The sequence below is a fragment of the Scylla paramamosain genome, chromosome 11 (assembly GCF_035594125.1).
Source record: "Scylla paramamosain isolate STU-SP2022 chromosome 11, ASM3559412v1, whole genome shotgun sequence".
In the NCBI taxonomy this organism is placed as follows: domain Eukaryota; kingdom Metazoa; phylum Arthropoda; class Malacostraca; order Decapoda; family Portunidae; genus Scylla; species Scylla paramamosain.
This window is the reverse complement of record NC_087161.1, coordinates 7,300,001-7,310,000: the sequence shown is the minus strand read 5'-3', so window position 1 is coordinate 7,310,000 and position 10,000 is coordinate 7,300,001. Positions and strand designations below refer to the sequence as shown.

The following is a 10,000-nucleotide window of genomic DNA, read 5'->3' as shown; positions in this document are numbered from 1 at the left end:
TCATTTACTTTTAAGTGTAATGAGTGAATGAGACCGTGTTAAGGCCACTTGAACTTATTATTGAGTCGAAAAGAACCATCTAACAATCTCCCTACCAAGACAAATATATTCATGGACTTAATGCTACGACTACTGCTGATTCCTCTCCAAAAATATTACCTACCAAACACCACGTTATTACTTCATATTCTTTATTCTACGTTGGGTAAACTTAGTAGATGAACATAAGGTTAAAAATTAAAAAGAAAGGAAAGATATGTAGATTTAATGAAACGGAAAATAAAAGTACTTATGTTTAATTATGTACAATTTTTCTTACGATACAGGGAGAAAAAGGGAAGGGAAGTATGAAAACAAAATAAGAAGAGTTAAAAAAAAATAAAGGTAAGAGTTAAAAAGCAAAAATATTGAAATAGTAATAAAGAGAATGAAAAATTAAAGAAAATAGTGAACATAGCAATAATAATAATAATAATAATAATAATAATAATAATAATAATAATAATAATAACAATCATCATAATAATAGAACCTCATCTCAACACCGTAGTAATTTGTCAACGATTTTTCTCCTTACAACTTACTTACTATTTTTTTATTTGTTTATTTAATTTTTTAGTCTTTTTTTTTTTTTTTACTCTAACACGAAGTGAAAACCTGAGAGAGAGAAGGTGCGGGGAGGTGATGACTGGTGGTGGTGAGGGTGATGATGGGGGGGTGAAGGGGATGACTTGATAGTGTAGGGAGGCTGTGTGGTTGTTGGTGGTGACTGGTGGTGAGGGAGAGATCTGGTGGTGAGGTGGGAGGGATGGGGGTGATGACTGTGATGGCGGGGGAGATTGGGGGTGTTGAACTGATGGTGATGGAGGAAGGGAGGGAGGGAAGAAGTGAAGATATAGTGATGGTGGTGGTGGTCATGAGAGGGGAGTAATGGTAATAATAATAATAATAATAATAATAATAATAATAATAATAATAATAATAATAATAATAATAATAGGGATAAATAACGTCAAATAACCGTTAACACTAAAGAAAATATATCAAATAATCTTAAAAAATTAAATTAAATGAGAAAAACAATTTTTATGATGTAAAGAAAAAAACTCACATAATAATAATAATAATAATAATAATAATAATAATAATAATAATAATAATAATAATAATAAGGGATGGGCTTAGGGGAAGGGAAGGGAAGGGACAGGGAAGGGGCAAGGAACAGGGATCATCTCGGGAGGAGGTGCACAAAGCTATAAAAAAGAATCTCCCTAAAAGAATATATTCATCTAGGCGCCATAGAAAATTCTTATGATGTATATACAGAGATTATAGAAATACAACGGCATACGGACCTAACATTTTCCCCTCCTGCTACTTGGTACTGTACATGTGTGTGAGTCAAGTATTAGCTTGGGAGTGTCTTGTATTACTGCACTGCTTGTATTAATAGTAGTATCATTATTAATATTATCTCTACTTATTTTATTCCCTTTTTTTTGTATATAGATATATATAAGTAAACTCGAGAACTGGTCCACGTTATAGAATAGTTATTTTTTTCTTTTTTTTTTTTGTATATATATATTTTTTTCTGTTAGTGATTTGTGTTCCCGTTAAAAAGAACCATTTGTGACGTCCTCCGAGTCTTGTATGTGACGTCAGTAGGAAGTGACGTCACGCCCCCTCGTAAATAACGAAAAGGAACCTGATTATTAGTTTTGTATGCGTGTATGTATGTGTGAAAAAAATAAATAAATAAAATCCAAATAAAAACATTAGATTATTTCCTTTGTTTTTCAGCCAAGAAGATCACAGGTATTTCCAGAATTGTTGTGATTAAATGTGTTTATCGTTATTCCTGTTTTCTCTCCCTCTTCTTTGTTGTCATTACGAGTGGCTGTCTGTCCGTCTCTATTTGTATTTCAGTGATTGTGAGTGTTCTACGTTTCCGTGTTCACATAACAAGCTTACTTTCTCTGAGCTTGTTAGTCAATAAAAACTAACACAATACGATAAACTTTTTTTTTTCAGTCGTGGGTTTCAAAATATTTCTTTTTACCATTATTATTACTATTTTTTTTATCAGGATGGATATAAACCTGTTTGTTTTTTATTGCTCTTGTTGCTGAAAGTTAATCCAGACAGACTGAAAGATCTTTTTTTTTTCAATATCGTTTTCATTCTCTGTCGTATTTTCTTGTTATTTTTTTTTCTCTTCTTTTTCTTATTGTAAAGCCACATCCTTTTAATTTATTCTCTGTGTCTCCTTTTGTAAATATTCTTTCTCTCCTATTCCATTCTTTTCTTTTTACTTTTTTTTTCCTATGTGTGTGTGTGTTTTTTTCTTCATATTTTATCTCTGTGTGTTTGTCTGTCTGTCTCCTCCTTGCTGATAGTGAAAATAGTAGGCCCGCACACTTGTGATTCACTGCACTATTTTATCACCATCACCACCACCGACACTATACCAGGTTCACCAAACACATCCTCTCGTCCTGCCGTCACCAGCCACATCACCATCACCAACACTATCTCTTCAATACATCAACTACGATCTCTCCTTCGTTAGTCCATTTCACTATCACTCACCATCACCGTCACTATCATGTTCCTTGAGTCAGCATTCTTGTCTCAGTCACTGTTACTCATCATCACCATTCTCTCTTCTTTTGTACCTTTCCCTCGTCTTTCACCATAACTTCACCATAAAATCCTCCAATCCGTTCACTCCCGTAACTTTACTCCCGGACTCACTATCGTCATCATCATCATCACTATTTTTGTCACTATCACCACTATCACCATCACCTTCACCATTAAGACACACTTGTAACCACCATACCTTCACCGCATCCTCATTACCATTATTTACAATTTCTCCTTCACTTTCCTCACCATACGGTCACTGTCACCTTCACCATACACGATCACCATCCTTCATTTTCGAATTATTACTATTATCATTTTTACACAATAAGATTAGTAAACAAGGAACTTACGGTGATTGTATTTCACTATGAGGCGTTCTCTCTCTCTCTCTCTCTCTCTCTCTCTCTCTCTCTCTCTCTCTCTCTCTCTCTCTCTCTCTCTCTCTCTCTCTCTCTCTCTCTCTGCCTTACGAGCTATGATTGACAAACTGCTATAGTGATTGTGTTTAGGATTCATCTCATGGTACGGATTGTGTTATCACTACCACTATCATCACCATCATCACTATCATCACCATCATCACTATCATCACCATCATCATCATCACCATCACCAAATCACATTCTCTATCTCTCCTCTCGCAGTATCCACCAACACCAGCGTTATTGTCTCTCAGTCACCAGTTTAAGAAGGAAAGAAAGATAATAAAGAGAGAGAGAAAAAGAGAGAAAGAGGAGAATAATTGGTGCGGTGTTGGTGGTAGAGAGAGAGAAGAGATACACGCCTCTTTTTTTCTTTCTCTCACTCCCTCTCTAGCGCACACTTGACCTTTCTCTCTCTCTCTCTCTCTCTCTCTCTCTCTCTCTCTCTCTCTCTCTCTCTCTCTCTCTCTCTCTCTCTCTCTCACGTAAACACTATTAATCCCATTTATTTGCTTTCTCTCTCTCTCTCTCTCTCTCTCTCTCTCTCTCTCTCTCTCTCTCTCTCTCTCTCTCTCTCTCTCTCTCTCTCTCTCTCTCTCTCTCTCTCTCTCTCGTTTATAACCAATCGTGTTTCTTTCACCTATGTACATATAATCTCTCCTTAATTGTGTTTGTTTGTTTGGTTTATTTTGTCTCTTTTAAGTTTGAAGTAAAGGCAATAATTGTGTTTTTTTTATTTTCTTCTTTCTTTTCTCCTGTCTTCTTTTATTTTCTTCACTTATTTCAGTCAACCTCTTGTTTTTTCATACTTTTCTTTTCTTCTCTTTATTTCAATCCATTTTTTTCTTTTTAAATGTAGTTCTTTTGATTTATTTTCATTCTCGCGTCTGTTTCATTTTTTTTTTTTTTTTTGGGGGGGAAGAGGGTTGAGTTTGTTATAAATCTTTTTAGTTTATCTTCTTCATCTCTCTTTCTTTCCTTTCCTTTGTAGTTTATTTTGCTCCACTCCACTTAAACCTTTCTCTCTGTCTCTTCCTCTCTCTTTCTCCGCGTCTATGCCTCTCCTTCGTCAGTCATGTTTTCTCTTTCCCTCCCTCTCTTTCTCTCTTTCTCTCTTTCTCTCTTCCAACAACTTTCAAACTTTTAGGTCATGGGTCTTCCATCTTTTTTTAGACGCTTCTTCCTTTTGTCTTCTTTTTTCTTCTCTGTTTATCTCTTTCTCACTCTCTTCCTTTAGTATATCACTGCTCTTCCTTCTTATCCTTCTTCAATCGTGTCTTCTTTTTTTCTCTCTCTTTCTCTTTCTCGCTTACATCAGCTTTCTTTCTTTCTTTCTGTTTATTTTTTTCTTACCTTTTTTTTCTTTTATCATTCCCACATGAGCTCTTTAATTCATTTTCTTTCCGTCTTCTCAGCATAATCTTTTTTTTCGTATTTTCATTGTGACTCTCTTCTTCTTCTTCTTTCTCCTCCTCCTCCTCCTCCTCCTCCTCCTCCTCCTCCTCCTCCAGCTCATCCTCATGTCCTCCTCTTCCTCCTCCTCCCCCTTCCTTCTCCTCTTTCTTTTCCTCAGTGTATTGGATTTTTTCTCTCGTGTTCTTTTTTTATTCCGCTTTCCTTCCTTGTGTCCCTCTTGTTTTCTTTTTATCCTTCTTGTTGTTGGTGTGTCTTTTTTATCCTTCTTACTTTTCATCTTCCGTATCGTGATCTCTGTTTTTTTTTCTTTTCGTTTTTCTCCATCATTCTTATTGTTTGAGCTTCTTTATCTACTCTATTCATTCTTTTCTGCCTTTCTCGTCCTGTTCTTCTTGTTCTTTATCCTACGTTTTCTTTTTCTTTCTTTTGTCTCTCTTGTCTTGTCGCTATTGTTTTATTTATTTGATCTATTCTTGCTTCTTGTTATTGATTTTCTTTTTTCTCTTTCTCGTCTTGCTGTTGTTCTTGTTTTGTTTACTTTATTGATGTTAACTATTGTGCCTACTTAATGTACTCTTGTTTGTTGTTGTTAATGTTTCTTTTCCCTTTTTCGTCTCGCTGTTGTTATTCTTTCATTTACTTTATCAATATCATCTGCTGTACCTAGTTTATGTACTCTTTTTTTTTGTTATTGTTCTTCTTTCTCTCCATCTTGTTCCTTGTCACGTATTCTTCTCGTGTGTTCCTCGCCTTGCACTCGTTCTTGTCAGTTCTCGCCCAAGTCTCGCCGCTGCTTTATCTACTCATCACAAGTACATCTTCCTCTCTCCTCTCCACCTCTCGTCTGTCTTCCTGAAACGGTTTCTTCTCTCCTGCCTCCTCCCACTCATCCTCTCTCTTTCTTTCTTCCTTCTTTCTTTCCATTGTCTTCTTGTTACATTACAGTGGCCATGATTTTAAAGATTTTTCTATCCTTTGTATGCTTTGTCTTTGTTTTTCTTTCTTATATCTTCCTTTCTTCCTTCGTTCCCTTCCTCCCCCTTCTCAATATGACATTCAAAGACTTGTCCACTGAAAACATGCTGGTGTTTTTCTTCTTCCTTCTCCTTACTTTTCTTCCTACACGTGTCCTTCTTTACTGGTGTAACTGCTCCATTTCACCCCCTCTCCTCCTCCTCCTCCTCCTTCTTCCCTTCTTTCTTCCTTCCCTCTTTAAAAACACGTCGATTGAAAACACATCTTTGACACTTTTCGTAATCCTTCCTCTCACTTGTCTTCCTGCATGTGACCTTTCTTCTTTCCTCTGCTCCTTTCTTCTCTCTAGTATTACTGCTCCATGTCCCCCTTCTTCTCCTTCTCCACCCCCTTCCCTTCTTCTCAGTATCACAAAATCATGTCTATTCAAGAAAAAAAAAAATCCTGGTACTTTTCAGAAAACCTAATCTCACTTCTCTTCCTGTACTATTTCTCCTTTAGACACCTTCAAAATGCGACCTTTACTGTCACTACTACTGCTCATCCTCCTCCTCCTCCACCTTCCACCCCTCCACTATCACGCCCCCACAGCCACGAGGGTGATGAAGGAGAGGATGACCACGTGGAGGGGCGAGGAGGCAGGCGGGGCATCACTGGCGTCGCTAAGGGCCGATGCCTGACACCCAAGGTCCTCAGCGTGAAGGTCCAGTAAGGGAACGTTCTGCCCCGTCCTTCGCTCGTAGCACGTGGCGGCGCGAGCTAAAGTGTGTACCTGCAGAGGAAGAAAGAGAATGGGAAGTGATGGAGAATAGTACATTGACGGATAAATAAAGGGTAAAAGTTTAGAAAAAAGAAGAAAACGAAGGGAAGAGGTAGAAGAAGAGGAAAATGTTAACTAACCCAACCTAATCTACCTAACCTAATCTAATGTAACCTAACCTCACCAAACCTGAACCTAACCTAACCTTAACCTAACGTAACCTAACGTAACCTAACCTAAGATAACCAAATCTACTCTAATTAAGGGAGAGTAGGAAACGAAGGAATAGATGAAAAGAGAGAAGGTTAAGGGAGAGATAGAAAGAGGAGAAAAGTAAAGGTGATTGGTAAAGTTAAAAAAGGAGATGGATAGGGAAAAGAAGGAAACGAAGGGAAAAGGTAGAAAGAAAGGAGGAGGTTAAGGAAGAAGTAAAGATAAGGAGTAAGGGTGAATAAAAAAAGGAAGGAGTAAACGAGGGGAAGAGGTGAGGGGAGAAGAGAAGGATAAGGGAGAGACAAGAGAGAAGGAATAAGAGAGGATGTTAGAGGAAAGAGAGGAAGAAGGGTAGAAACAGGAAAAAAGAAACGAGAGAAAGATGAGAGGTGGAGGTAGTGGGGAGAGAGTGGGGAAAAATAAAAGAGAATGGTACAATGGTGGATAAGTGAGAGGGAGAAGGTAGGGAAGAGAAGGAAGCGAGGGAAAGAGGTGGAAGGTGAGAAGAGAAGGATAGGGGAGAGACTCAAGAGAGAAGCAAGGGAGAGAGAGGAAGAGGGATATGCAAGAGGAAGAAACGAGAGAAAGATGAGAGGTTTGGAGTGAGGAGAGAGAGAGAGAGAGAGAGAGAGAGAGAGAGAGAGAGAGAGAGAGAGAGAGAGAGAGAGAGAGAGAGAGAGAGAGAGAGAGAGAGAGAGAGACGGGAATACATACTCGTAGATAGGTTGTACATGGTTGATAGATAAAAAGACAAATGAATGAATAGATAGACAGGTAGATAGATAGATAGATAGATAGAGGCAGATAGGAAGATAGATAGATAGATAGATAGATAGATAGATAAACTGACAGATAGATAGACTGACAGACTGTTTGATCGAATGACTGACTTATTGACTGATTAATAACAATCAGTAGGGAGAGAAAAAAAAGAATGAACACAAAGGAAGAATGAACACCAGCAGACATATTGACCCTTACGAGGTTGTCTATGGGAGAGAGGTAAGGGGGTAGAGGTCAGTAAGAGAAGCACGGAAGGATTGAGAGCGAGAGGTAGTGAGTGGGCACGAATTGGTTATGAAGAGAGGGAGGAGCAGTGAGTGGCTGGGTGAGTTAGTGATATGAAAAAAAAAAAAAAGAATAAGGAGAGAATATAAGAAGGCAGTGAAAAAGAAATGAGAGAGAGAGAGAGAGAGAGAGAGAGAGAGAGAGAGAGAGAGAGAGAGAGAGAGAGAGAGAGAGAGAGAGAGAGAGAGAAAGAGAGAGAGAGATTTTCACTCTGACAGGCATCTAGCTAAACAGACAGACAGGCAGACTGACAGACAGACAGAATGTAATGAAACGATATAAGAATGAAAGTAAAAAGAAAAGAACAAAAAACAAATATCACTGGAATGAAGAGAGAGAGAGAGAGAGAGAGAGAGAGAGAGAGAGAGAGAGAGAGAGAGAGAGAGAGAGAGAGAGAGAGAGAGAGAGAGAGAGAGAGAGATGAAAACTTTTAAAAACGATTAAGCCCAAACGAGCGACAGGCTAATATTTAATAAAGGAATGGGAGGCTTCTTAAAGGTGCGGTAACTTTGTGATTAGTGCAGTCAGGTAAGCCGGGTGAGCCAGGTGAGGAAGATGCAGGCGAGTAGACACAGGTAGCTAGTAGGTAGATAAACAGGAAGCAGTAGGCTCATGCCGAAACGATAATTACCATCAGTGAGGTCTAAAGCACTGTTCAGGGGGTGCTGTGAACTTATCACTAAACCCAGCTGTGACCTCACTGAACGTTTCCCTTTGTGTCTCATAACACAAAGGGGCAGTCACAGCCTTCCCTCTAAAGACAACTCTCTTCCTTCGCACAAAACTACAAGCACCTAATTATATACACACATCCTTCACTCAAAATTAAAAATCATCATGGCGACTCATACACCAGCCTCGGAGTCCCCATTTGGGGAGGGAACCAGAAATGTCTTTCTTCTGGTATCGACCCTAAGTATCTTGTCAAACCCCTCAACTTCTTCTCCATTAACTTCTGCAACATTCGCGGTCTTAGATCTAATTTTCTATCTGTAGATCACTCTCATCTATTAAACCTCATCTTCTTTTCCTCACTGAAACACATGTATCTGACGCAACTGACAGTAGCCCCTTTTCTGTTCCCTCTTACTTTCTCTATCCTCATTTTCAATCCTTGATGTTACTTCTATGTGCGCAACGACTTAACCTGCTCTCGTGCCCACGCTCTTGAATCTTCCGAGTTTTCTACCATCTGGCTACGACTACAGAGTCACTCTCAAACTAAATTTATCTGTGCTGTATGCCTCTTACCTAATTCCTCTGACTATAAGAAATTCTTTGACTACTTAATTTTCAAAGTGGAGCACATTCTGTCTCTTCCATTTTACGGAGATCTCCATTCTTGGAGACTTCAATGTTCACCACCAGCTTTGACTTTGCTCTCCCTTCACTGACCATCCTGGTGAACTAGCCTTTAACTTTGCTATCATCGACGATCTAATGCAACAGCTATTCGTATTCCTGACCGTCTTGGAGATACTCCCAAGATTTTTTTACCTTTTCCTAACCTCTAAGCCTATTTATGCTGTTACCCCATTTTCTCCGTTGGGCTCCTCCGATCACAATATCATATCTGTATCTTGTCCTATCACTCCGATCCCTCCTCAGGATCACACAAAGCGAAGGTGCCTCTGGCGTTTTGCCTCTGCTAGTTGGGGGGACCTGAGGAGGTATTTTGCTGATTTTTCCTTGGAATGACTACTGCTTCCGTGTCAGAGACCCGTCTTTGTGTGCCGAGCGCATAGCAGAGGTGATACTTTCTGGCAAGGAGGCGTGGATTCCTCACTTTTTTTCTCCACCTAAACTTTCCAAACCTTGGTTTAACACAGCTTGTTCTCGTGCTATATATGATAGACAGGTGGCCCACAAAACGTACTTCCATCACTAGAATCTCATGCACTTTATATTTCTGCCCGGAACCATGCCAAGTCTGTCCTCCAACTAGCCAAGTACTCCTTCTTTAATAGAAAGTGTCAAAGTCTTTCAAAATCTAACTTCTCTCGTGACTTCTGGCATCTAGCCAAAAACGTCTCCAATAACTTTGCTTCTTCTTCTTCTTTCCCTCCTTTATTTCAACCAGATGGCACCACTGCTATCACATCTATTTCTAAAGCTGAACTCTTCGCTGAAACCGTTGGCTAAAATCTCTGCCTTAGGCGATACAGGGCTTATTCCTCCCTCTCCTCCATCCTCTGGCTACTTCATGCTATCTATTAAAATTCTTCGCAATGATGTTTTCCATGCCCTCGCTGGCCTAAACCCTCGGAAAACTTATGGACCTGATGGGGTCCCTCCTATTGTTCTCCGAAACTGTGCCTCCGTACTTGCACCTTGCCTAGTCAAACTCTTTCAACTCTGTCTGTCAACATCTACCTTTCCTTCCTGCTGGAAGTTTGCCTATAATCAGCCTGTTCCTAAAAAGGGTGACCGTTCTAATCCCTCAAACTACTGTCCTATTGCTTTAATTTCCTGCCCATCTAAAAAATTTTAATCT

General features: G+C 39.2%; 1 long non-coding RNA gene across 1 annotated transcript in view; it reads left to right on the top strand.

Moving 5' to 3' along the window:
- The window catches only part of LOC135104902 (uncharacterized), a 214,062-nt gene that overhangs the window by 341 nt on the left and 203,721 nt on the right, over nucleotides 1-10,000 (top strand). The gene's annotated exons all lie outside the window — the stretch shown is intronic.